The 27,114-nt window shown below is 36.2% G+C and overlaps 1 non-coding gene across 1 annotated transcript; it reads right to left on the bottom strand.

Annotated features, from left to right (window-relative positions):
- Positions 1 to 13,620: 13,620 nt before the first annotated feature.
- On the bottom strand, positions 13,621 to 13,727 carry LOC116122068. The gene has a single exon (XR_004126830.1). It is a non-coding gene; the product is annotated as a small nucleolar RNA R71 (small nucleolar RNA).
- Between the last annotated feature and the right edge of the window lie 13,387 nt (positions 13,728 to 27,114).

Here is a 27,114-nt window from a genome sequence, read left to right on the forward strand (position 1 = left end):
TAATTGACTAAAGGACATAGATGGAATTTCATAGAAAGTGCAAGGGCAAAATGGGAATACATGCTTATATTATGTGATACAAGGTTTCATTTGAAGAAACCCTAACATATCTTCAGCCCTTGTTCACGCCACCTCCACCCCATTTTATCTCAATTTTCTTCACTAAATTTCAAAGGGAAATCATAGGATTTGGCTTGGATTTTTATAGATTTTGAATCCTAAAGCATCCTAAGGTAAGATTCTAGCAAAAAGAGTGTGATTAAACTTCTAAGTTTTAAATTCTTATGGTTTTTATATGATCTAGGTCCAAAAGGAAGAGAGTTTTTAGCAAAAGGAAGTGATCTCACACATTCAAGGTAAGTAAACCTAATTTTAACCTTGATTTGAGCAAGACTTGTGTTGAATGAATTTTTGGCATGTTTGTATATGATGGTACGAGAGAATTATTGGCTGTTTTTTATGTTTAATGATGCATAAATTCCAGCCATGAGAAGTAGTGCATGGTTATGTGATGATTTGGTGAAGTTGTGGAAGAATTTGTGATGGAATTTTTGAAGTGTAGAGAAGTGTTGAAAATGGACAGGTTTGCTATAATTATTGAGTTTTTGGCTCACAATTTGGTGGAATTAAAGAGATGTGGAAGTGTAGCCAACAAGGTAGTTGCATATGCATATGAAGTTTTTGATGAAAATCTAAAGAGAAAATGCATGCATGAGTTGGCTAAACCCTAATGAAGAAAGGGTTAGAGAAAGGCAAGAATTAAAGTAGGAAGATTATGTTTGGGCTTAACCAAGTGTAAATGTTAATATTCAAGAGTGCATATTGTTATGCCAAAATTTATTATATCACTTGGTCATGTTGTTCCATGAGAGAAATAGCCCTACTGCTTGGTTCTAGTTACTTGAACCTTTACTACTTTTTGAATAGCACATGAAAGTGTTAGAGAAGAATTTGCAAGTTAAAGTGTTATTTTGATATGGCAATTGTGATAGTAGAGAATGGTAGAATATGTCATGACATACCATTATGCCATAATGAATTTACAAGTTTGTATATGTGAACTTGGAAAGCATATTAAAGAATGGGCTTGATCATGCATATATTGTGCACATGATATATATGTATAGCCTTGATTTAGTAAATGAGAATATGAAAGAATATATTAGCAAAGAATGAGAAAGAAAGAAAGGAAAATGGCTAGTAATTTTCTTTCAAGCTAACATGCAAGTATGTATATTTTCTCATTTACTAAAGAATGCAAGTGTAGAATTTCCATAGCTTGGAAATTCATGTTGAAATGTGTATAGTATCTCTTTCTATTCTCTTTCTACAGCATGTTATGCTATAAGGTTTTTGCAATGGGGAACCCGTGAGTGACACATATGCCCACATACACGCAGCCACGAGCGAGCGGCAACAGCAGATAGATATAGTATTTGTATAGTCAGTCAATAGTGTATGTGGATGAGGACTGTACCCAGCAGAGCATACCTACATGCACGCTGCCATGAGTGAGTGGCCATAGCAGAAAGATATAGTATTTGTACAGTCCGTCAGCAGTGCATGTAGATGAGGACTGTACCCACTCAGATGGCCAGGGTTCCAAACCCATGCATCAACCTAGTCCGATCGAAAAACAAGAAAGAAGAAATAAAAGAAAGAGAAACAGAGAAGAAAAGAAAGAGATACAACATAAGAGACAGATAACAGAAAAGAAAAGAAAAGAAAGTTCTTTTCTCAAGAAAGTTTATTATTCTGAATATGTATTATGCTACTTACATGATTCAATATTTTTCATGTGCTCGACGATGTACAATTTTATTCGTTGTCTTTGCATGTTGATAAGTAGCAAATCAAAATATCATAAAAGAATGCAGAATATCAGAAAAGAATGACGAATATTATCAAAGAATAAAGTGAGAAAAGGAAAATCTAAACATGAGTAACGGAGAAAACACAATCGTGCAGTTTAGTTTACTTACTGAGCAATTAGTGCTCACTCTGTTATTTTACTGTTTTGCAGGTACTAGATGATTTACGGCTGGGTGGGACGTCAAGAAGCAACTGTTCAAGATTACCTTGTGCTTACTAAAGTATATCAGTATTTTGTGTATATATTTATATGAATTAAAATTAGAATCTCCGTTATTTTACATTATGTATATATGTTTATAAAAGTTATTTAGTGGATTTTATCATATATTTCTCAAAGAATTACTAGCTATACATTATATTACAACTGGACTGACTGACTAGAGGATTCCATATAGATTGTAACCCTAGTGTCTATGGAATAAATCTCCTAACGAATGGTGGTGCATGCGATCCTTAGACTTGAGATCTATGAGTGCCTTGTGCGTCCCAAAAAGTGTGTTTACAATGAGCAGAAAAGCCGTATAGTCCCAAAAACTTTTTTTACTCAATTTTTTCCCAGCTTGTAGCGGATCTTGATTATGGGTGAATCAATGAGTCTTTTTAATCTTTTCCTTCGCCATCCATTTGATACTGAGGTTATGCAAACAACATGCTTGAGCATCCCAAAAACTGTGTTTAAAAGGAGAAAAAAAGCCACATAGGCCTAGCACCTTTTTAACTCAGTTTTTTCAGCCTATATTGTTTATTGATTATAGGTAAATAGGGGAATATTTTTGAATCTTTTACCTCGCCGTCTAATCGATTCAGAGGTTAGGTAAACAACATGCTTGAGCATCCCAAAAACTGTAATTAAAACGAGCAGAAAAGCCGTATAGTCCCAATATCGTTTTTTACTCAGTTTTTCCCAACTTGCAGTGGATCTCTTTTATGGGTGAATCGTGGAATATTTTTGAATCTTTTTCTATGCCATCTATTCCATACCGAGTTTAGGTAAACAACATGCTTGAGCATCATGAAAACTGTGTTTGAAACGAGCAGAAAAGCCGCATAGTCACAGTACCTTTCTTTTACTCAGTTTTTTCCCAGCTTGCTGTGGACTCGATTATGGGTGAATCAAGAAGTCTTTTTGAATCTTTTTCTTTGCCATCTAAAATATTTTTCTTTGCCATCTAATAAATATTGATATTAGGTAAATAACATGCTTGAGCATCCCGAAAATTGTGTTTAAAATGGGTAGAAAAGCCGCATAGTCCTAGTACCTTTTTTTACTCAGTTTTTACCCAACTTGTAGTGGATCTTGATTATGGGTGAACTGATGAGTCTTTTTGAATCTTATTCTAGGCCATCTATTCTATACTGAGTTTAGGTAAATAGCATGCTTGAGCGTCATGACAACTATGTTTAAAATGAGTAGAAAAGCCGCATAGTCTTAGTACCTTTTTTTACTCAGTTTTTTCCCAACTTGTAGTGGATCTTAATTACAGGTGAATTGAGGTGACTTCTTGAATATTTTTCTACGCTGTCTATTCTATACTGAGTTTATGTAAATAGCATACTTGAGCATCATGAAAACTGTGTTTAAAATGAGCAGAAAAGCTGCATAGTCCCAGTACCTTTTTTTGCCCATTTTTTCCCAGCTTGTAGTGGATCTCGAATATGGGTAAATCGAGGATTCTTTTTTAATATTTTTCTTCGCTAACTATTTGACACTGAGATTATGTAAACATCATGCTTAAGTATCCCAACAACCAGGTTTAAAAGGAGCAAAAAAACCACATAGGCCCAGTACCTTTTTTAACTCAGTTTTTGTAATATACTCTCTAGCTAGTATTTCTTTGAGAAATATATGACAAAATCCACTAAATATCTTTTGTAAACATTTATACATAGAGGTCTATAATGTAAAATCCGAAAATTCTAATTTTAATTCATATAAATATATACACAAAATAACTGAGATACTTTAATAAGTATAAGGTAGTCTTGGACAGTGCCGCCAAACTCCTCCGCTTCTTAACATCCCAACCGATTGTAAATCATCAAGTACTTGCAAAACAGTAAAATAATGGAGTGAGCACTAAGTGCTTAGTAAGTAAACCAAACCGCACTACTGTTTTTTCTCCATTACTGATGTTTTGATTTTCCTTCCCTCACTTTAATCTTTGCTAATACTCTTCATTCTTTTCTGATATTCTGCATTCTTTTATGATATTCTGATTTGCTACTTACCAACGTGCAAGGACAATGAATAAAACTGTACATCGTCGAGCACATAAGAAATGTTGAATCATGTAAGTAGCATAATACATATGCAGAATAATAAACTTTCCTGAGAAAATAACTTTATTTTCTTTTCTGTTTTCTGTCTCTTATGTTGTATCTCTTCCTTTTCTTTTATGTTTCTCTTTCTTTTCTTTTCTGTTCTGGTTTGCCGATCGGACTACTTGAGGCATGGATTTGGAACCCTGGTCGTGTGAGTGTATACTGGGTACAGTCCTCATCTGCATGCACTGCTGATAGACCGCACCAATGTTGTATCTTTCTGCTGAGGCCACTCACTGATGGCGACGTACATGTAGGTATGCTCTGCTTGGTACAGTCCTCATCCATATGCACTACTGATGGACTGTACAAATGATGTATCTCTCTGCTGAGGTCGCTCACTGATGGCGGCGTGCATGTGGGTATCTCTATCACTCACGGTTTCCCCATCGCAACAACCTTATAACATAGCATGCTGTAGAAAGAGAATAGAAAGAGATAATATACACATTTCAACATGAATTTCCAAGTTGTGGAAATTTTACACTTGCATTCTTTAGTAAAGATACATACTTGCATGTTAGCTTAAAAGAAAACTTCAAGCCATTTTTTTTTCTTTCTTTTTCTAATTCTTTGTTAACATGTTCTTTAATATTCTCATTTACCAAATAGGCTATATATAAATCATATGCACAACATATGCATGATCAAGCCCATTCTTTGATATGCTTTCCAAGTTCACATATACAAACTTGAAAACTCATTATGGCATAATGATATGTCATGACATATTCTACCATTCTCTACTATCACAATTGCCATATCAAAGTAACACTTTAACTTTCAATTCTTTTCTAACACTTCCATGTGCTTTTCAAGAAGTAGTAAAGGTTCAAGTAACTAGAACCAAGCACTAAAGGCGATTTCTCTCATGGAACTAACATGACCAAGTGATATTCTAATTTTTTCCATAACAATATGCACTCTTGAATACTAACATTTACACTTGGTTAAGCCCAACATAATCTTTCTACTTCAATTCTTGCCTTTCTCTAACCCTTTCATCAATAGGGTTTAGCCAACTCATGTATGCATTTTCTCTTTGGATTTTCATCAAACACTTCATATGCACATGCAACTACCATGTTGGCTACACTTCTACATCTCTCTAAATCCACCAAAATTTGAGCAAAAACTCACCAATTATAGCCATAAACCTGGCTGATTTCAACAAATCTCAATACTTCAAAATTTCAACACTAATTCTTCCATAAGTTCACCAAATCACCACATATTCATACACTACTTCTCATGGCTTGAAATTACACATCATTCAACATCAAAAATAGCCAACAATTCTCACATACAATCACATAAAAACATGCAAGAATCATTCTACACAAGTCTTGCTCAAATCAAGGCTAAAATTAGGTTTACTTACCTTGAATGTGTGATATCACCTCCTTTTGCTAAAAGTCTCTTCCTCTTGGACCTAGATCATATAAAAATCATAAGAATTTAAAACTCTAAAGTTTAATCACACTCCTTGTGCTAGAATCTTACCTTTGGATGCTTTAGGATTGAAAATCTATAAAAATCCAAGCCAAATCCTATGAGTTCCCTTTGAAATTTAGTGAAGAAAATTGAAAGAAAATGGGGTGAGGGTGGTGTGTACAAGGGCTGAAGATATGGCTAGGGTTTCTTCAATGAAACCTTATATCTAATAATATGTCCATGTTTTCCCATTTTGCCCTTGCACTTTTTATGAAATTCCATCTATATCCTTTAGTCAATTACCAAAATACCCTCATTTTTATTATCTTCTTCACATTATTTTGCTTCCTTTCATTCCCACTTTTTCAATTAATTATGAGTGAAATGACCATTTTACCCCTAATCAAACTTTAAGGAATTTTCCTTCACATTTGTCTAAGGTAACTTCAAAGAAATCCAACTAAGGGTATTAGGGCATAAATAAAATTGCGTACCTTGATGTGGGTGTTATAGTTTTTTCAGCCCAATCTTTTTCTTCGCCACCTAATCGCTACTAAGGTTAGGTAAACAACATGCTTTAGAGTCCCGAAAACTGTGTTTAAAACGAGCAGAAAAGCCGCATTGTCCCAATACCGGTTTTTCTCAGTTTTTTCCCAACTTGTAGTGGATCTCTTTTATGACTAAATCATGGAATCTTTCTCTACGCCATCTATTCCATACCGAGTTTAGGTAAACATCATGCTTGAGTGTCATGAAAACTGTGTTTGAAACGAGCAGAAAAGCCGCATAGTCTCAATACCTTTGTTTTACTCAGTTTTTTCCTAGCTTGTGGTGGACTCGATTATGGGTGAATCGAAAAGTCTTTTTGAAGCTTTTTCTTTGCCATCTAATCGATACTGAGATTAGGTAAACAACATGCTTGAGCGTCCCAAAAACTATGTTTAAAACGGACAGAAAAGACGCATAGCCCCAGTACCTTTTTTTACTAAGTTTTTACCCAGCTCGTTGTGGATCACGATTATGGGTGAATTGATGAGTCTTTTTGAATCTTTTTCTAAGTCGTCTATTTTATATTGAGTTTAGGTAAACAACATGCTTGAGCATCATGACAACTATGTTTAAAACGAGTAGAAAAACTGCATAGTCATAGTACCTTATTTTACTCAGCTTTTCCCAACTTGTAGTGGATCTCAATTGTAGGTGAATCGGGGATTCTTCTTGAATCTTTTTCTATTTCGCCTATTCTATATTGAGTTTATGTAAATAGCACACTTAAGTGTCACGAAAAATGTGTTTAAAACAAGCAGAAAAGCTACATAGTCCCAATACCTTTTTTTACTCAGTTTTTTCCTAACTTGTAGTAGATCTCGATTATGGGTGAATCAAGGAGTCTTTTTGAATCTTTTTCTATGCCGTCTACTAAATACTGACTTTAGGTAAACAACATGCTCGAGCGTCACAAAAATTGTGTTTAAAACCAGTAGAAAAGCCGCATAGTTCTAGTACCTTTTTTCACTCAATTTTTTCTTGACTTGTAGTGGATCTCAATTATGGGTGAATCGAGGAGTCTTTTTGAATCTTTTTCTACGCTTCTATTTCATAGTGAGTTTGGGTAAATAGCATGCTTGAGCATCATGAAAACTGTGTTTAAAACGAGCAGAAAAGCCGTATAGTCCAAGTACCTTTTTTTTACTCAGTTTTTTCCAAGCTTGTAGTGGACTCGATTATGGGTGAATCAAAGAGTATTTTTGAATGTTTTCCTTCGCCATCCATTTGATACTGATGTTTAGTAAACAACCTGGTTGAGCATCTTGAAAACTGTGTATAAAAGGAGCAGAATAGCCGCATAGGCCTAGTACCTTTTTAACTCAGTTTTTTTTACCTATATTGTTTATCGATTATGGGTGAATCGAGAAGTCTTTTGGAATCTTTTTCTCCGCCGTCTATTCGATACCGAGTTTAGGTAAACAGCATGCTTGAGTGTCACGACAACTGTGTTTAAAACGAGCAAAAAAGCCATATGGTCCTAGTACTTTTTTTACTTAGTTTTCCAACCTGTAGTGGATCTCGATTATGGGTGAATCGAGGAGTCTTCTTGAAAAATTTTCTAGACTAGCTATTCTATAATGAGTTTAGGTAAACAACATGCTTGAGCATCATGAAAACTGTGTTTAAAACGAGCAAAAAAGTCGCATAGTCCTAGTACCTTTTTTTACTCAGTTTTTTTCCAACTTGTAGTGGATCTCGATTACAGGTGAATCGAGGAGTCCTTTTCAATATTTTTCTAGGTAATCTATTCTATACTAAGTTTAGGTAAATACTATGCCTCAGTGTCCCAAAAATTGTGTTTAAAACAAGTAGAAAAACCACATAATCCTAGTACATTTTTTTACTCAGTTTTTTCCCAGCTTGTAGTGGATCTCGATTATGGGTGAATCAATGAGTCTTCTTGAATCCTTTTCTATGCTGTCTATTCTATACTAAGGAAACTGCATGCTTGGCATCATGAAAGGTATGCTTAAAATGAGCAGAAAAGCTGTATAGTCCGAGTACCTTATTTTACTCAGTTTTTTCCCAGCTTGTAGTGGATCTTGATTATGGGTGAATCGAAGAGTCTTTTTGAATCTTTTTCTATGTCGTGTATTCTATATTGAGTTTAGGTAAATAGCTTGCTCGAGCGTCATTGAAACAGTGTTTAAAATGAGAAGAGAAGCTGCATAGTCCCAGTACCTTTTTTTACTTAGTTTTCTTCCAGCTTGTAGTGGATCTCGATTAGGGGTGAATCAAGGAGTCTTTTAGAATCTTTTTCTACGTCGTCTATTTTATACTAAGTTTAGGTAAAGAGTATGCTTGAGCATCCCGAAACTATGTTTAAAACGAGCAGAAAAGCTGCATAGTTCCAGTATCTTTTTTTACTTAGGTTTTTCCCAACTTGTAGTAGATCTCGATTATGGGTGAATTGAGGAATATTTTTGAATCTTTTTCTACATCATCTATTCTATACTAATTTTAGGAAAGTAGCATGCTCGAGCGTCACGAAAACTATGTTTAAAACGAGCAGAAAAGTCGTATAGTCCTAGTATATTTTTTACTTAGTTTTTTCTAGCTTGTAGTGGATCTCGATTATGGGCAAATCAAGGAGTCTTTTTGAATCTTTTTCCATGCAGTCTATTCTGTAACGAGTTTAGGTAAACAACATGCTTGAGTGTCATGAAAACTGTGTTTAAAACTAGCAAAAAAGCTACGTAGTCCTAGTACCTTTTTTTCACTCAGTTTTTTCCCAGCTTGTAAAGGACTCAATTATGGGTGAATTGAGGAGTCTTTTTGAATCTTTTTCTACACCATTTATTCTATACTGAGTGTAGGTATACAACATGCTTGAGGGTCAAGAAAACTGTGTTTAAAATGAGCAGAAAAGCTGCATAGTCCCAGTACCTTTTTTTACTTAGTTTTCTCCTAGCTTGTAATGGATCTTGAATATGGGTGAATTGACGAGTCCATTTGAATCTTTTTCTTCGCCGTCTAATCAATACTGAGACTAGGCTAATAGGGTGCTTGCGTCCCAAAATTTTTGTTTAAAATGAACAGAAAAACCGCATAGTCCAAATACCTTTTTTTACTCAGTTTTTTTTCCCAACTTGTAGTGGATCTCGATTATGGATAAATCGAAGAGTCCTTTTGAATCTTTTTGTTTGCTATCAAATCAATACTGAGATTAGACTAACAGTGTGCTTGAGGATCCCAAAAAATGTGTTTAAAAGGAGCAGAAAAGCCACATAGTCCTAGTACCTTTTTTTATTCAGTTTTTTCCCAACTTGCAGTAGATCTCGATTATGGGTGAATCGACGAGTCTTTTTGAATCTTTTTCTTCCCTGTCTACTTGATACTGAGGTTATGTTAAAAACATTCTTGAGCGTCCTGAAAACTGTGTTCAAAAGGAGCAGGAAAGACACATAGGCCTAGTACTTCATTTAACTTAGTTTTTTTCAGCCTATACTGTTTATTGATTATGGGTGAATAGATGAATCTTTTTAAATCCTTTTCTTCGCCGTCTAATCGATACTAAGGTTTGGTAAACAACATGCTTGAGCAACCCAAAAATTGTCTTTAAAGTGAGTAGAAAAGCCACATAGCCCAATACCCTTTTTTACTTAGTTTTTTCCAAGCTTGTAGTGGATCTCTTCTATGGATGAATCGAGGAGTCTTTTTGAATCTTTTTCTCTGCCACCGATTCTATACTGAGTTTTGGTAAATAGCATGCTTAAGCGTCCTGAAATTGTGTTTAAAATGGCAGAAAGCCGCTTAGTCCCAGTACCTTTTTTTATTCAATTTTTTCCCAACTTGTAGTAGAACTCGATTATTGGTAAATCGAGGAATCTTTCTGAATCTTTTTCTACATCGTCTATTCTATAAAAATTTTAGGTAAACAACATGCTTGAGCGTCCCGAAAACTGTGTTTAAAACAAGCAGAAAATCTGCATAGTCCTAGTACTTTTTTTTACTCAGTTTTTTCCCAGCTTGTAGTGGATCTCGACTATGGGTGAATTAAGTAGTCTTTTTTAATCATTTTCTTCACTGTCTATTCGATACTGAGCTTAGGTAAACAACATGCTTCGTGATAAGCGTATTTTACACTATGATTTTGCATTGAATTTTGATAGGATTTAGGATACTTTTCATACAATTTGGGCCATAATTGCTACCTAATTCTATTAATTTGTCTTTATAGGCCTAAACGATGATTTTTAGCATAAATGACAGTTTTGAGCGTAAATTGTGTAACTTGAGCTTGAAAACTCGGAATAACCTGAATTTAGAAGCTTTGGAAAGCTAAGAAGAAGAGCTACAACGTTCATGTTTTGGGTTTTTCCTAATTCTGACTGGACAAAGGTGAAAACTTGGCTTGAAGTCGTGAAAAGGACGCTGGGAACTGAAGAAAAACGTCTTTGGACGTGCTTCAGTATTTCTGCCATAACTTGCGCTGTAGACCTCGGATTGTGATGATTCTTGAACGACCCGAAAGATAATTGAAAGGGCTACAATTTATATGTTTGACACTTTTCCAGATTCTAACTATATCATGCTCAAATTGGGCCTGTAAGTCTTTGCCGCGGCGAGGAAAAAGCTTCGCCGCGGCGAAACCTGCGTCAGATGCAAAAATAAAACGACGCGTTTTGGCTTGCTAGGGCTTGGTCCTTAAGTGAGAGAGGTATAAATTAGAGCGAAAAGGAAGAGAAAAGGGGCTTGGTTCGTGATTTGGGAGGCAGCTCATGGAAGGAGAAGATTATTGAAGATTTGGGCTTCAAATTAGAGAAGATTTCTCCATCTTTTGCTTGCTTTTCAATGATGAATCTTGATTCAGTTTGTTTTTGTTGTTTTATTTCGTTTTTGAGTATGAACTGAGTTGTTTAGCTAGGGTTTGATGTAATCTTGATACAATGATTCAAATTTATATGGATTGAATTACTTTGAGTTTTAATTTCATGATTGAGTGTTTATCTCTTTGCTTAATGTCTTTTGGATGCTTGATCACCATTCAAATGTGTGTTGTTCACAATGAGACTGAGAAGTGATTTGTGATTGTGCCTCTTGGGATAAATACCATAGATTAGCAAACGCTAGAGATAGGTTTAGCGATCTATGAAATCTAGATAGAATTCCACAAAGCTTAAAATCCTTTGAACTATTAATCTTCATTTTGTTGGGTGCGGAAGCTTAATAGGGATAAGTAGGGAAATGTAGCATGAGAATGTATGTTTTACAACTTAGGGAATTCGATTTTCAATCAAGGAATTAGAACTTGGGTAATAGATTCTATGATTTGGGTTAGCGTATTTAGGTGAATTCAACACCCTAGCATTTGTTTTAGCATTGTTTAATTGTTTAAGTTGTTGGGTTTTGCATTTGTATTTAGTTTGTTAATTTTCCATCAATCCAATTTATTGTTTCTTCAATTAGGACTTAAACGAGAGAAATCGGTACTTAGTAACACTATCCTCGTGGGAACGATACTCTACTCATCATCTTATTACTTTTTGCGACTAGTACACTTGCTATTTTTGCATGTTGTAGTAAATATGCATCACTTGGGCTTCACGACAACTGTGTTTAAAATGAGAAGAAAAGTTGCATAGTCCTAGTACTTTTTTTTTCTTAGTTTTTTCCAAACTTGTAGTGGATCTCGATTATGGGTGAATCAAGGGGTCTTTTTGAATCTTTTTCTACGCTATCTATTCTATATTGAGTATAGGTAAACATCATGCTTGAGCGTCATGAAAACTGTGTTTAAAATGAGCTAAAAGGCCGCATAGTCCCAGTATCTTTTTTTACTTAGTTTTTTCCCAACTTAGTTTTTTCCCAACTTGTAGTGGATCTTGATTATGGGTGAATCGAGGAGTCTTTTTTAATCTTTTTCTACTTCATCTATTCTATACTGAGTTTAGGTAAGCAACATGCCTGAGCATCCCAAAAATTGTGTTTAAAAGGAGCAAAAACGCTTCATAGTCGCAGTACCTTTTTTTACTCAGTTTTTTCCCAACTTGCAGTGGATCTCAATTATGGGTGAATCAAAGAGTCTTCTTGAATCCTTTTCGACGCCGTCTATTTTATACTGAGGTAAACTACATGCCCAACATCATAAAAACTGTGCTTAAAACGAGCAGAAAAGTTGCATCGTCCCAGTACCTTATTTTACTCAGTTTTTTTCGAGCTTGTAGTGGATCCCAATTATGGGTGAATCGAGGAGTCTTTTTGAATATTTTTCTGCACCGTCTATTCCATACTGAGTTTAGGTAAATAACATGCTTGAGCATCACTAAAACTGTGTTTAAAATCAAAAGAGAAGTTGCATAGTCCTAGTACCTTTTTTAACTCAGTTTTTTCTCAGCTTGTAGTGGATCTTGATTATGGGTGAATCAAGGAGTATTTTTCAATGTTTTTCAATGCTGTCTACTCTATACTGAGTTTAGGTAAGCAGCAAGCCTGAGCATCCTAAGAATTGTGTTTAAAAGGAGCAGAAAAGTTGCATAGTCCTAGTACCTTTTTTTACTCAGTTTTTTCCCAACATGTAGTGGATCTTGATTATGGGTGAATCGAGGAGTCTTTTTCACAATTTAGTTTTGAATACTTAGCAAATTTAGTTTTAGTTTTAGTTTAATTTTCTCCCATTAATCCAAACGAATTCAATTACTCCAACTTGAAAATAGTAGAAAACTTAGTGCTTAGCAACCAATCCTCATGGGAACGATACTCACTCATCACTTTATTACTTTGTACGACTAGTGCATTTGATATTTTTGCATGTTGTAGAAACAACACATCAAGTTTTTGGCGTCGTTGCCGAGGATTGAGTTTTGTGTTAACATTACATTTTTCTTGTGTTAGCTAGATTGGAGCTTTATTTTTGCTTAATTGTTGTTTGTTTAATTTTTGTTATTGTTTTAGGTTGGTTTGTGATCTTACTTTTTCTATTTTTCTGTGTAGTTTATGCGAAGAGCAAGACTTCAACCAGTGGTTTCTGTTGATCCAAAGATTGAAAGAACCACTCGAAGACTTAACAGAGAAAGAAGAGAAAGAGAGGCTATAGTGGAACCAGAAGTCATAGTTGTAGAGATGGCAGAAATTAGAACACTAAGGGAGTTTTCAGTTCCCTCAGTTGATGGTAGTGGGTCGAGTATAACTAGACTAGTAGTACAAGCCAACAACTTTGAGATAAAGCCGGCAATCATCCAGATGATCTAGTAGTCGGTACAGTTCAAGGGAGATTTGAAGGAAGATCCAAATCTACACATTGCCAATTTTTTGGAGATTTGTGATACTTTCAAGTCAAACGGAGTGTCAAATGACGCCATCAGATTGAGATTATTCCCGTTTTCATTGAAGGATAAAGCTAAGGGATGGTTAATGGCATTACTAGCAGGAACGATTACAACATGGAACGATTTAGCATAGAAGTTCCTGACCAAATTCTTTCCTCCAGCAAAATTGGCAAAGCTAAGAAATGATATCACATCATTTCTACAGGAAGAGTCGGAATCATTGTATGAGGCTTGGGAGAGATACAAAGAATTACTAAGGAGGTGTCCACATCATGGGTTGCTAGTTTGGATGCAAGTCCAAATATTTTATAACGGATTGATGGTGAATGTGCAAACTATGGTGGATGCAGCCTCGGAAGGAGCATTGCAGAATAAGACTTCGAAAGAAGCTCAGAGTTGCTTAAAGTTCTGGCAAGCAACAATTATCAAAGACCTAATGAGAGGGTGCAACTAATGAAATCTATGGGTCTTTATGAAGTTGATGCATATACAGCCATTTCAGCCCAATTGATAGCACTTCAGAAACAGTTAGGAAGTATGTAGGTAAATTCCATTCAAGCACCTCAACTAACTTGTGAATTTTGTGCAGGTAATCACGTGAGTAGTGGCGGTCAAGTGGGGAACACGTTTGCTTCAGCATCATCATCGGAGCAGGTTAACTACTTGGCAGGAAATCAAAGGCAACCTAACAATCCGTACTCCAACACATATAATCCTGGTTGGAGGAATCATCTGAACATGTCTTGGGGCAATCAAAATTAGTAGAACAATCAATGGAACCAAAGAGCATTGCCAAACAACCAAACGGGGGTGAACAATCAATCAGGAGAGCAAAGAGTGACAAAATTGGAGGACATGTTTGGAAAGTTTATGCAGGAGACCACAGGTTTTATGAATGAGACGAGAACAAATTTCAAAAATCAAAGGGCGTCCATTCGAAACTTGGAGGTACAAGTGGGTCAATTGGCTGATAAGTTAAATGAGAGACCACATGGGTCCCTACGAAGCAACACAGTGACTAACCCACGAGAGCAAGTGAACGCAATAACTTTGAGAAGTGGGACAGTCTTGGAAGAGGTGGAACAATCAAGGAAAGAAAGAAGCCCACCAAAAGAGAATGAAGATTCTGATGAGGAAGTGGACGAACAAATAATTGTTGTAGAGGAGCCAACCAATTCTAGGAAAGATGAACAAAAGCGGGAAGAAAGGCAAAGGCAAAAGAAAGAAAAATTGCCATTTCCTGAGATACCACCAGAATTGGCACATCACACACGTCTGGTGCCTTTTCCTCAGAGGCTCATAAAAGAAAAACAGGATAAGTAGTTCATTAAATTTCTTGGTGTATTTAAAAAACTGCACATTAACATTTCTTTTGCAGATGCATTACAACAGATGCTGAGCTACGCAAAATTTCTCAAGGAGATTTTATCAAACAAAAGGAAGTTAGAAGATGAGGAAACGGTAATGCTCACGGAGGAGTGCAGCGCCATTCTCCAGAAGAAGCTACCCCTAAAACTCAAAGATCCAGGGAGTTTTACTATTCCTTGTGAAATAGGAGACATTACTTTTGATAGAGTTTTATGTGATTTAGGTGCAAGCATAAATCTTATGCCTTTTTCTGTTTTCAGGAAATTAGGAATTGGTGAAGTGAAGCCGACAACAATATGCTTGCAACTTGCAGATAGATCCATAAAGCATCCTAGGGGCATTGTTGAAGATGTATTGGTCAAAGTGGACATATTTATTTTTCTGGTAGATTTCTTTATGTTGGATATGGAAGAAGATAAGGAGATTCCTCTCATCCTGGGATGACCATTTCTGTCTACCGGAAGAGCTTTAATTGATGTTCAAGAGGGGAAGTTGATCATAAGGATGCAAGATGAGGAAGTGACATTCAATGTCCTTGAGTCTCTGAAAGCTCCACTTAAGCAAGAGTCATGTTCCAAAATTGATTCGGTGGGTCAGTCAACAATTGAAACTTCCCAACTTAATGATCCTAATTCGTCAATTAAAGGATGCACGGTCAAGTTAAGGCTATCCAATGAAGAGGACCACAACCCAGAGAGTTTTACACCATTCCAAGATGGACTACAACTGAGCATGTATCCTCACAAGGGACGGATTCCTCCGCTCAAAAAGGGTGAAGAAAAATCAAGAAAACTGAAAGCTATTGGTAAGAATGTTCAAGCCATGAAAGGAATGACCAAGGAATGGAAATGGGTGGTTAAGCTCTCAACAAAGCCCCAGGTGACAAAAATCATCAGCAATTGAAACTTCGGTGCGAGGACAATGCTCGAGAGTTGATGTATTTAGATAGTCCAGATTAACATGAGAACTTGAGAGAGTCGAGCTTTCGACTATAAACAAGCACTCCTTGGGAGGCAACCTAAGTGTTTTCATTTGTTGTTGTTTATTTACTATTTTGAAGTTGTTTAGTTTTCTTATGATTATTCGATAAAGTCTAATTTGTGTGTTTTTGAGTGTTTCGGGTGTTTCAGGTGAATTATCGAATCAAGGCGAAAAATGGAATTCTTCCCTTTTTTTTCTGCTACGGCAAAGAATTTGGTTTCGCCACGGCCAAGAAAGTTGGGCAAAATTCACTAAGGAAAATTCGCCGTGGCGAAGATTATTCTTCGCCGAGGCGATGAGCTTCTGTAATTTTTTGCCACGACGAAGAATTTGTCTTTGCCGCAGCATTGATTGGGTTTTAAAAATTTTTGTTTTGAATTGAAGAACTTCGCCACGGCGAAGTCTGCTTTTTATAAATACCCATGCGACTTTTCATTTTCAACGCAAAAACTTCAAACACATTTGAGAGCAAATTTTCCCACCTTCAATCTTGAGCCTTTCCAGTGAACTTCCATCACTTCTTCTAACTCTTAAACTCTCCCAAACACAAAATCAACTCATTTTAGTGAGGATTTCTGCGAAAATTTTTGGAAACCCTTGGTTTACAAAATTCGGGGATCTTGTGATCTGGGCTGAAATCGGTGAAATTGGTGGTGAAAGCATCTTGGGATTGGTAAGATTTCAAGCCCTCCAAACTTTAAATTAACTAATTTCGATTTTTAGAGTTGAATCTGAGATTTGATTGTTGCGTTGAGTTTTGGGATTTTTGTGAAGTTTATGTTTTGATTGTGATTAAGGAAGTGTGGATCGTGAATTGTGTGATATTGAGGAGTGTGGATTTTGAATTTTGGAATGTTTGGTTGAGTTTGGAAGAATCGGAGTTTGGGGGTCTAGGTGCGAATTTTGGAAGTGTTGTTTTTATTGCAGAATTGATTGTGGTTGTTCATAGGGCGCTTAGGGTTGAATTTTTAAGTTGAATTGTTGAGTTGAAGTGGAGTTTGAAAAAATGCCGCTCAAAGTGTTGTCCAACGGGAAAGGAAAAGGAAAAAAAGTGGACAACCGATTTGTGAATGACAAGGCTCGAAAACGATATAAAGGGGCAATCCAAAGGAAAGATAAAGGATTTATTCCTGAGCGTGGATTGACCGCGAGCCAAGCTACTGATTGGAGTCTAGGGAGACGTTGGGAATTATTTATGAGTGCACCTGCACATGCGACCGTAGAGCCAATAGTGTGAGAGTTTTATGCCAACCTCTCGAAGTGTGAATCTGGTGCTGTGTTTGTGAGGGGTACTGATGTGGCATTTAATGCGAAGGTTATCAATGATTTTTATAACTTGCCTAAGATTGACTGTAATGATTATGAGGATTTTAGGAATACACAGTTTGAGGATGATATTATTCTTCCGGTCATTACAAAGCCCAACACCACTTGGGAGATTTCAAAAAAGGGTAGGAAGAGCATCAAGGAAACTAATTTGACACCGATAGCTTGGTTGTGGCAGTACTTTATTTCTGCGAGGATGATGCCAGAGATGCACTATAGCACGGTGACGTATAAGAAGGCATTATTGCTCTATTCTATTGCCACAGGAAAGAGAATGGATGTAGGAAAAATTATCCTGAACAACATTTAGCATGCAGCCAAACCAGGGCGAGGGAGTTACCCTTTACCACATCTCATTACAGAGTTGTGCACTTGAGCAGGAGTCGAGGCAGCTGATGATGAGCCATTTATCCACGCTGCCCCAGTTCTTGACTCAAACTATTATCACAAGCATCTTGAATGTCCAGACAGTGAGCAACCTAGCATCGGGACAAAACGACAGAAACCCACACAAGGCACTGCCACATCATCTAGTTCCACAGCCACTATGAGGGAAATGATGCAACAGATGATGGGTCAGATGAAACGGATGGCAAAGCATCAGGAGTGGCTGGCAGAGCAGACCTAGATGATGTATGACATGCAGAAAAGTAGCTTTACCAAGCTCAACGTTGATACTTCAGAATTCCAATGGGCTAACTGGGATTCAGATGAGTGGATGGGCTCCGACTCAGAAGAGGATGACGCCGAGGGAGACGAGGAGGCCGAAGAATGAGCACCTGAGCACCTATTTTTGTTCGTTTTTTTTTTCTTTGTTTTAGTTGCTTTTGTATTTCATTTCGAACATTGAACTAATTTGATGTTTTTTGTTTTGGATTGTTTTAATTTTGTTTTAATTTCCTAGTTGATGTAAGGAAGAGATTAGGGTTGAATACTTTTATATTAGTCAGTGAATTTTTCTAACACAGTGGACACCACAGTTTCCAATTGTTTTTATAGATTTTGGTGATGAAAAAGTCAAGGACCGGGTGTGTACACTATTGAGCGAAACTTCAACTTCACGGATAATCAGGGAACTATCTCTTAACTTTGTCGATTTTGTTTTTCTATTCTTAATTTATGCATAATGTGACATTGGGGACAATGTCATCTTTAGTTTGGGGGTAGGAAAAATTTGAGAAATTTTTTACTTTTGTTTAGTTAATTTTGTTTTTTTATTGTGTTTGCCAATAATGAAATGCATAAGTCTATGATGAGACTAGGATTGTTGGGTTTTTATTGTTGAAAAATATTAAGCATTGCTTCAAGTTTTTGTTGATTGACTGAATTTAGCTTGAGGTTTGTTGAGTGGTTCAACCACCATTTTCACTATTTTGGCATGCTTAGATTCATGTTATGTGGTTAGGTAAAGTCTTGATAATGTTGCTGGACTCTAGAACCTAGTAGAGAAGTGCTTGAGGTGAAATTTTAGGAATAGACACTATTGAGGAAATGATTTAGGCATTTTTCAGAACGTTTGAGCCTTTCCAGCCAACCCACGAATGAATCTTTCCCTAGTCACCCATTTGAGCCTTATGAGATCATCATTGCTTTATTTTCCTTGCAAACCAAAAAAAAAAAAAGTGTCCAAGCCAATTACCCTAAACACTTTATCATACCCTTTAGGAGAATCTTGACCTAATCAACACAAAGAAAAGAGTTGTGTGAATAACTAAAAGAATAGTTTGGGGGTTGTGAGAAGGCAAGAAGAATAAGAGGTAATTAACCTCAATTTGATTTGTTATTTTCAAAAAAAAAAAAAAAAAAATATTTCAAGAATTGCATTACAATAGCAAAAATAAGAATTTTCATGTTGAAGTTGTTAAATGGTTGACATTTTGAGTGATGGTTGAGAAAGGAAGTGGGAGTTGGATTAAGTCTTAGTGTTTGCTTTAAGGAAACTAAGTTCTTTTGTTTGTTTATCCTTTCCTTTCCTTTCCTTTGGAGCCCACTACCCAAGCCAACGTTCAAGCTTGTAAAGACCTTTGATTCTTAGCGATGTCTAATCCTCATTAGTGGAGTAGTTCGATATTTAGGCTTATGGAGTTTGCCGCATTTGATAAACTTTGCATGTCTGCATAAAATAATCCGGAAGTCGGAAGGTGGATTGAAGTGGGGATCACCTCCGGGGGACCAATAAGAAAGATAGTCATGCTACTTATAACTTCTTGGAGTGTTAAACATTTTCTAGTAATAATTTTTCAATAACCTCTGAGACTTGTTAAATTCTAGCCAATTCGTATGTTAGTTGATTCTAATTATTGTTTTTCATTTCCAGTTTTATTGTGTGTGTTTTTGTGGTTATTGTTTTCGTTCTTTGAGTTGGTACCTGATGCTCGGGGACGAGCATGTCTTTAGTTTGGGTGATTTGATAATCCGAGGATTATACTGTTTTTTTAGGCTTTTTGGTCCGTTTTAGATACTTCTTAGTTCATTTGATCTGACTTGCTACTTAATTCTTTACATTTTGTGTTTCAGGCCAAAATGAACATTTTTAGCAATAATGAGCGAGATGGAGTTTCTGGACTCAAAAGTAAGCGGATCTCAAAAGTTGGGAGAGTTATGAGTAGTGTAAAGCACTATGAAGCTTGTTCCCATGGAAGAGCATCGAAGATCGAAGAATCAAGCAAGAAGCAATGTGGTAGCGTGTCGAATGCACTAAATTAATAACCTTCCTAACCTAACACTAATTGTATATAGAGTAGCAAAGGTCGATCCCACAGGGAATGCTTGATTAATTCTATATTCTAAAACAATGGAAACAACAAAAAAAAAAATAAACCCTAAACGGTAAACATGACAACAGTAATGAAAGGGGGTTGTAGTCAAGGCAAACTAAATAAAACAAAGAAATCTCTAATGGTAGAAAATATCAAGTTAAAAGCAATCAGTTCTCGGTTCAGATCCACCTAAGCATCATTGGACATGAACAACCGTAACACTATTTTATCTTGTTATTATGGAACTACTGACCCTAGGAAACAACAAGCTCTATACCCAAATTTTCCCTTAATTGTCACTACTGAAATAAGCTCTCCAGTAATCCCAACCCTTGAACAACCTAGAATAACTCTCTAAGTTTAATTCAATAGTAGCCTTAAGAATTAGGAAAATAGATCAATCTAAGCAACAATCTCGCAAGCTCGGATTATTTAACTTAGGTTATGTTATCAAGATGACAGAATGAAAACTGGTCATAATCATCTATCATCATATGTAACTCATTGAATAGAAAAAGGACGATTAGTATCACAATTCCTAATTCTAACAGGTAAATTCTGATTAAACTTTAGCAGGCCAAAACTAAATCACTCAAACAAGAATCTAAACAATTAAAACAGAAAACATAAACAATTCCAATAAAATGAATTAAGAACAATGTTACTGAAGTCAAGTTACACCAATGACATGAATTAGGCTTCAAAATCCCCTTGAACCGACGAAGAGAAATCAGCCACACATCTTGACTTAGAAAGTAAAAACTAAAAAAACCAACTCCACTGCCGTCTCCCCCCTAGTTAACCTAACACTCCTCCCCAAATAACATGTTTTTCTCTAATTCTACCCAGGAATCACGGAATCTTTCCTAGACGTTTCCTAGAAGATAGACTTCCAGATTTGTCAAATCTTATTAGACATGGAAAACAGAATTTGTCTCCAGCTTGCACCAGGATTCTTGCAACGTAAAAGATCTTTCTGGGCTTGGTCACTTTCAAAAAATTGTAGTCCCGGATGTGTAGATGAATCTGGGCTTTGAATCACCCACTTTTGATATCTGACGCTCCAGTTAGGCCCATTCGAAGATTCAATACTCAGTCAGGAAATCCTTCCGCGACTAGATTCCAGGTCTGGTTTTGCAACAACTAATGAAGACCCAAACGAACTCGGGTTCTCACCCATAATACCTTCCTGGAAAGCTTGATTTGTCAACTTTACTTTTATTGAAGAAAACTTTTGCAATAAAGAAATCTAACTCTATGAAAAACCTGAAAAACGCATCACTGGTTAGAATAACAAAATATGGAATTTCCTAATCTTTTCTTAATTATTCCTAAAGTCTATCCAATTATGCCAAACTCACAAAATAAACTCATCAACTCAATAGGCATAAAACATAACAAAAACATAATATGGAAGGAATAAAAAATATATAAATTCCACTCTATCAAATTCCCTCACACTTAGCTTTTTGCAGTCCTCGGGCAAATGAATTCAACACTAAAACAACCTACACTCAAGTCATATCAAGAACACCATCATGATGCATAAGCAACAATATTTAATCCATACATATTCTACCTAACTTAGGAGAAACAAAATAAAATAAAATAAAGTTAATGACATCATCTCTCTTCATCATTTTCACAATTACTCTCAATCAGTCAAGCAAACAAGGAAACTAATCACAACCATCATGTACAACTCCCCTCTCAACTTTTTTCCCAACTGTTTTCTCTTACTACTACTAACTGGGTAGCAAACTGGAAAAAAAATTCTTCTCTCTCTCCTCTTTTTTTTTTTTTTTTTTTTGAAAAAAAAAATTGAGTGCATTTTATGCTCCATCTCACTTCATGGTCGTGTTTATGAGTGAGTGCGTTTTACGCTCCATCTCAACTCACCATATACCTTTTTTTTTTTTTTTTTTTCTATTTGCTTAACCCAAATTTAGGAGTAGCTTAGAGAAACAATTGTTCCTTTTTTTTTTTTTTTTTTTTTCTTCTAAGGGTTGTTAAACACTCCTCAATCAAGCTTCGTCACCAACTTCAAACACTTATCAAGACATATTATTTCAAAACTACAAAGCTTCAAATGATTAACTCTATTTTATGAAATATTGCTAACATCCTAAATCAAGAATATGCTCAATAATAAAGTCAGTTACTATTTCATGCATCACTAGACGTTCAAAGACATGACTTAAAGCATAAACCTTCCTAAAAACAACAACTTTTTTTTTATTTTTTTTTTTATTTTTTTAAACTAAACATAACATACACCTAAACCTAACTTCTCTCCACACTTAAAACTTACATTGTCCCCAATGTAAGACCCAAATGTAGAGACAGGCAAATAAAACAAATAAAGCAACAACAAAATAAACTAAATTCAAAGGAAAAGAAAATCAAATCTGAATTCTTGGGTTGCCTCCCAGTAGCGCCTTTGGTTAAAGTCATTAGCCCGACTCCTGCATGGTCATCACTACTTATGTATCGACTCCTCCAATCGCACCTCCTCAATATTGCAAACTTGGACCCTTCATAGTAAGGTTTAAGCCTATGTCCATTGACCTTAAACCTTGTTTGTTTGCAAACTTTGGATTTCTACTGCACCTGATGAAAACATTAGTCACAATAAAAGGTCTCACCCAACGAGAACGTAACTTAGCCGGAAATAACTTCAGCCTTGAATGAAAAAGAAGGACTTTCTATCCAACTGAAAAATGCTTCCTTGAGATCATCTGTCATGAAAGGCTTTAGTCTTTGCCTTGTAGATGTGTAACTCTCGTGGGCATCATTCCTCAACTCCTCAAGTTCTTGCAATGGCAACGTCCTATAACCCAGCTTCCTTCATCTCCATATTGCAATGCTTGATTGCCTAATAAGCCTTGTGCTCTAATTCTACTGGAAGATGACACGGCTTACCGAACACTAATCTGTATGGGGCATGCCAATAATGTTTTATATGCTTTTCTATATGCCCTAATGTATCGTCTAATCTCAAAGACCAATCCTTCCTGTTTGGGTTCACTGTTTTTTCCAAAATTGACTTGATCTCTCTCATTTGACACCTCCGCTTGGCCATTGGTTTGTGGGTGGTACGATGTGGACCTTGTGTGTGACATGGTATTTCTAAGCAATGCCTATATTATCCTATTGCAAAAATGACTGCCTTTATCACTGATTAGGCCCTTGGTATCCCAACCTGAAAAAATGTTAGTTTTAGCAAAATCTGCAACAACCTTTGAAGAGTCATTTTGGTGGCTTTCACCTCCACCCATTTGGAAACATAATCATAGCTAACAGAATATAACATTACCAAAGGAAACAAAAATGGACCCTAAAATCATGCCCCAAACATCAAAAATTTCAACAAACATATAGGAGATTGTGGCATTTGATCTCTATGAGAAATGTTCCTATTCTTTGGCAATTACTCAGGACTTACAGAACATGTAGGCTCCTGAACAATGATGGCCAATAAAAACTGCATTCTAATACCTTACAATGTCCTCTGTGGTCCAAATGTCCCCATATGCTAGGTATACAGAAGGTTAAATAGAATAAATTCATGTTCAGATATGCACCTTCTTATCACATGGTCAACACAATGCTTCCACAAATATGGATCGTCCAAGCAAATACTTAGCATCACTCTTCTCTTGTCCTTTTGACTCTAGTCAATCATTTGGCAACACGTTAGTAACTTAAAAATTGACATATCTGCATACCATGGTGACGCCTTAAATGGAAAACAATTGCTCATCCGGAAATTTTCTCGCAAAGGAAGCTCATCGTTGTCACAAACAAAATGGCTAAGGTAATTTGCTACAACTCCTTGCTCCTTTTTTATCTTTAATCTGCAAATCAAATTCCTAGAGTAGGAATCCATCTAATTACCTTGGTTTTGCCTCCTTCTTTGTGAGCAAGTACTTAAGAGCTGCATGATCGAAAAGACAATGACTTTAGCACCCAACAAAATGATCGAAATTTTTCTAAAGCAAAAACAACAGATAAAGTTCTTTTTCAGTCGTAGAATAATTGAGCTGGGCGCCATCAAGGTTCTGGATGCATAATAAATGGCATGACACGCTCTACCAACTCTTGACCCAAGACAACACCTAATGCATAGTTGCTCGCATCACACATAATTTCGCAAGGTAGATCCCAATTAATGGTTGTATTCTAGTGCTGTCATCAACAATGTCTTCAACTTGTCAAATGCCTCCTTGCACTTCTCTCAAACTGAAAATCCACATCTTTTTGTAACATCTGCATGGGCAAGGCGATTTTTGAAAAGTCCTGATAAATCTCTAATAGAAACCTGCATGGCTAAGAAAAGATCGAACTTCCCGCACGCTGGCGGGGTAAGGTAAAGCTGTAACCAAATCTATCTTAGACTTATCAACCTCTATTCCCTTGGATGAAACAATATGCTCCAAAACTATACCTGCTCTACATAAAATGACATTTTTCCCAGTTAAGTACAAGGTTAGTTTCCATGCATCTGTCTAGAATTATGTAAGGTTGCAAGCATTGATCAAATGAATCACCAAAAACACTAAAATCATCCTTAACACCTCTATAATTGACTCAACATATTCTGAAAAATACTTACCATACTGAATTGTATATAGGGTAAGCAAGTTGATCCCACAGGGAATGCTTCGATTAAATTCTATATTCTAAAACAATGGAACATAGAAAAAATAAAATAAAACCCTAAACAGTAAACATGACAGCAGTAATGAAAGGGGTGTTGTAGTCAAGGCAAACTAAATAAAACAAAGAAACTCTTAATGGTAGAAAATATCAAGTTAAAAGCAATCAGTTCTCGGTTCAAGATCCACCTAAGCATGCATTAGATATGAACTAACCGTAACACACTATCTTGTATTATGGAACTACTGACCCTAGGAAACAACAAGCTCTGTTACCCGAATTTTCCCTTAATTGTCACTATTGAAATAAGCTCTCCAAGTAGATCCCAACCCTTGAACAACCTAGAGTAAGCTCTCTAAGTTTAATTCAATGCAGCCTTAAGAATTAGGAAAAATAGATCAATCTAAGCAACAATCTCGCAAGCTCGATTATTTAACTTAGGTTTGTTATTCAAGATGACAGAAGAAAATGTTAGTAAACGGTCCCGTATACGCAGTGGAAACAACAAAAATAATATAACAAGATCGTTACATGAGCGAAGATCAAGGTTATAATTTTACAATTTTATTATAATAAAGCAAGAATCTACAGAAATTAATAATCTGTGTTTAGAAACCATACGCACGTTTGGAGGCCTCACCACGATGTCTTTGAACGTTTTGCTATCGATCCAAGGTGATCGAACCCCACATAGTCCACACGAAGACAATCTCAAAAAACCAAAGAGGGATTTGCTAGATCCTCTTTGGCTTCAAGATTAAGAAGAAAAGAAAAATCAATGAATGATTTCAAGGCAAAATGAATCTGCCGTGGGAGTGTCAATATTTGGGGCTGTGTGTTTTGCTTCAAAGAGAAATCAACTAATGAAAAATCACACATTTTTCTTTTTATAGTAAAAAAACAATTTGCCCTAATCCCATAGGAATAGGCTGGGCTCCAACCCAAACACCCCTTTGATTTTTTCATTTTATCATTATCTCATTAAAATCAATTAATATATATCATTTAACAATAATGATAATATATTTAAATATGTGCGAACACACATTTAAATGTAATTTCCTTATTTAATTTTTCTAACAAATTAAATAGGCTACGACCTCAGCAAATTTAATTGCACTGTGAATTACCAAAATACCCTTTCGCCTTAAAAGACGAAACGCCCTTCTTTCTTCTTGGACCTTAATTATCTCTATGTGTGTGACCCATAGGCTCCTCATCATATCGGCAGTGTATAGTATCGCGATTACACCAATTAATCGTCTCACTAATACACAGACCAAGATTGGCCCCTAGCAAGGCATCATGGCCACCCGATAGATCGGATTCAGCAAAGTAGCTACCTGTCAATGATGGGTTCCTGGTGCAATTCGTCCTTTCATCATACGTTATCTCGACGAGACGAAGGCATAGAAATAGTGTCAACCTTCGGTTACTCTCGATATTATTTATTCAGTTTCTGGACCAATGACCCGTATTATAAACTGGATAGAGCAACAACTCAATCCCACTGTGGCCACAGTTTTAGTGTCATTGCCATATACTGAATTGCGCCGTGAGATAATTTTCTCCCATACCCGGGAGTGATGAATCCTCTGTCAATCCACCATAGTCTTGATACACTCCTTGATGCAGCCAATCACCACCGTATTGACAGCTCTAAAAAGAACTGTGTTAGGCTAGTGTCAAACTACACCAATCGGTGCACAAGGCACTCTGGTGTTCTCAAGTCTAAGGATCACATGCACCACCATTCGTTAGAGGATTTGTTCCATAGACATTGGGGTTACCATCGATATGGAATCCTCTGGTGGGTCAGTCCAGTGAACTTGCTGCAGTGTAATCGCCTACAGCAAGCACCCATGTGTTGCACCAGGTTGTCACCAAACAACCTTGACAAGTGAGATCAGTCACTGCCTTTCGACAGGGTCGTTCAACACTATGATAGCCTTACCATATTATCTGTGCCCTTACTTCAGAATAATACTGGGGCTACGGACATTTCTAGAATGGCCACCATATGTGCTCATATGATTCTCACTATCAAGATTTGAACCACTTGATACCCTCGTCATGGTTCAACCATTCTAAGGACATATATCAATACATATTGCAATAATAATGATTTACGCGATATAGAATAAGATGCCTTTTATTATTGATTAATGAACATTATTACAAAGAGTCAATTCTACAATAATTGATTGACTCTAGGGCACTTACTCCAACAGAAAACTTGTCCATAATCATCTATCATCATATGTTACTCATTGAATAGAAAAAGGACGATTACATATCACAATTCCTAATTCTAATAGGTAAAATTCTGATTAAACAATTTAGCAAGCCAAAACTAAATCACTCAAACAAGAATCATAAACAATTAAAACAGAATAACATAAACAATTCCAATAAAAACGAGATTAAGAACAATGTTATTGAAGTCAAGTTACACCAATGACATGAATTTAGGCTTCAAAATCCCCTTGAACTGACGAAGAGAAATCAGCCGCACATCTTGACTTAGAAAGTAAAAACTGAAAACCTAAACTCCACTGCCGTCTACCCCCTAG

This window comes from Pistacia vera, unplaced genomic scaffold, assembly GCF_008641045.1.
Source record: "Pistacia vera cultivar Batoury unplaced genomic scaffold, PisVer_v2 Contig1306, whole genome shotgun sequence".
In the NCBI taxonomy this organism is placed as follows: Eukaryota; Viridiplantae; Streptophyta; class Magnoliopsida; order Sapindales; family Anacardiaceae; genus Pistacia; species Pistacia vera.